The sequence below is a fragment of the Malus domestica genome, chromosome 03 (assembly GCF_042453785.1).
Source record: "Malus domestica chromosome 03, GDT2T_hap1".
In the NCBI taxonomy this organism is placed as follows: Eukaryota; Viridiplantae; Streptophyta; class Magnoliopsida; order Rosales; family Rosaceae; genus Malus; species Malus domestica.
Window position 1 is genome coordinate 5889326 of NC_091663.1, and position 2194 is coordinate 5891519.

At 42.3% G+C, this 2194-nt stretch overlaps 1 pseudogene; it reads right to left on the minus strand.

Annotated features, from left to right (window-relative positions):
* Positions 1-566: 566 nt before the first annotated feature.
* Positions 567-1677, minus strand: LOC103420107 (probable pyridoxal 5'-phosphate synthase subunit PDX1; annotated as a pseudogene).
* Between the last annotated feature and the right edge of the window lie 517 nt (positions 1678-2194).

The following is a 2194-nucleotide window of genomic DNA, read 5'->3' on the forward strand; positions in this document are numbered from 1 at the left end:
TTTTAATTTGCAACACTTTTTTAAATTTGTAGTATTTTCTTTTTAGTTTTATTTTGTACCCATGTATTAATTTCTTTTAGCGCCTATATTTTTTTTAAATTCATTTGTACTTATGATTTTTTAATCTTTTATCTGTACCCTAATTTATTTATAATGTACCAATTCTTCTTTATTAATGTACCACTTTGTTATATGTGAAGTGTACCAATTTTTTTTGTAAGATGTACCAATTTTTTTTAACACTATGGATACATTCATTTGCCATTTATTATTTCTTATTTTCACATAGTTTTTATCCATTTATTCAATCAAAATGTTTGAATTTTTTTATTGTAACCATTTCTAATAGTATTATAATGAGAGATTTTAAATTTATAGGATTATAGATCTCATAAAATATCAAACAATTAATGTCAAAACTATAAAAATATAAATATTAATTGTAATAGAATGAGGTGTACAATGTCAATGGACTTTGATCAAACTTTGAATACTATTAAGGTTTTAGTCAAAGAATGTTAAGGATTAGGGACCACATCCAAAGTATCCCCAAAAAAAAATTCCATAAATAAATCCAACTGAGTCATGAAATTTAAATTTACGTACCATGGCTAAGAAATCAAAATATGTAAAATGGTATGTATGGGCAATGTTCGTTTTCTTCTAAAAGTTGGAACCTTTAGCTTTTGGTCCTTTGGGGATCACCAGAAGAAAGCTCCAAACTTGAATCTTACTGTTTCAGTCAAACCGAAATGTGAACCACTCGACCTTCTCGTCGTTCAGATTCATCCCGATCATTGCCTCGCTCAATCCGCAGCTGATCTCCGCCAGCACATCCGGGTCACTGTAATTGGTGGAAGCCTGCACAATAGCTCGGGCTCTTCGGCCAGGGTCACTGCTCTTGAACACGCCCAACCCGAAAAAAACCCTATTGCACCCCAACTACATCATCAGCGCCGAGTCTACGGGAGTCGCCACGCCGCTGGCGGCAAAATGCACTACCGGCAGCCTCCCGAGATGCTTCATCTGCATCATGAGATCGTACGGCGCCGAGATCTTCTTCGCGTACGCGAACACCTCATCGTCGTCCATGTTCCTCAAGACCCTAATGTCCCCCATCACGTGACGCACATGCCGAACGGCCTCTACGATGTTTCCGGTGATGGCTTCCCCCTTTGTCCTGATCATCGCAGCCCCCTCGCGGATCTTGTGGAACGCCTCGCCAAGATTCCGACATTCGTAGACAAACGAAACTCTAAAATTGTGCTTGTTGATGTGGTGCTCCTCGTCGGCGAAAGTGAGGACCTCGCTCTCGTCAACGTAGTCGACACCGATGGCTTCGAGGATTTGGGCCTCGATGAAATGGTTGATGCGAGCTTTGGCCATGACGGGGATAGTGACGGAGCGTTTGATCTCCTTGATGAGTTGGGGTTCGGACATTCGGGCGACACAATCCTGGGATCGAATATCGGCAGGGACTCGCTCTAGGGCCATGACGGCGCAGGCACCGGCCTCCTCAGCAATGCGGGCCTGGGCGAGGTTGACAACGTCCATGATGACGCCACCGCGGAGCATTTGGGCAAGGCCGATTTTGACAGAGAATGGGGAAGACTTGGTGGTGGTTTCTTATATGGCGCCTTTGCCGTAGACGGTGATGACACCGCTTCTGTCAGCCATTCTTTGGGGATTGGTGGAATGTGAGATTTCACGAGAAATGAGGAGAAAGGTGGTGGAGAATGGAAAGTGAAGGGGAAGAAGATGGTGATATGGAAATGTATAAAATAAATAAGGGTAAATTACATAGTAACCCCTCAGGTTTGAGATCTATTACAACCCCATACAACATCTTTAAAACATTTCACTTTCATACCTCACATACCATTTTATTTCAAAATAATACATCCTTTAGATTTTCCATCCATTAGTCTGTTAAGTGCTGACGTGGCTGCCAAATGTGTGCCACGTGGCAAATTTTTTTTTTTTTTTAAACCTGAATCTTCTTTAAAAAAAAGCTGAAACACCGCATGAACCCCCAAACCAAAAAAAATCCAGAAAGAAAACCCCATCCCAGCGACCCTCCCCACCCCCACCCCCCACACCCCCCCCCCCCACAAAAAAAAAAACCAGAAACCCTAGCCCCAGCGCCCCTGAAGTTTAATTTAGAGGTGCTTATGTGCACCTCGTGAACCCCCAA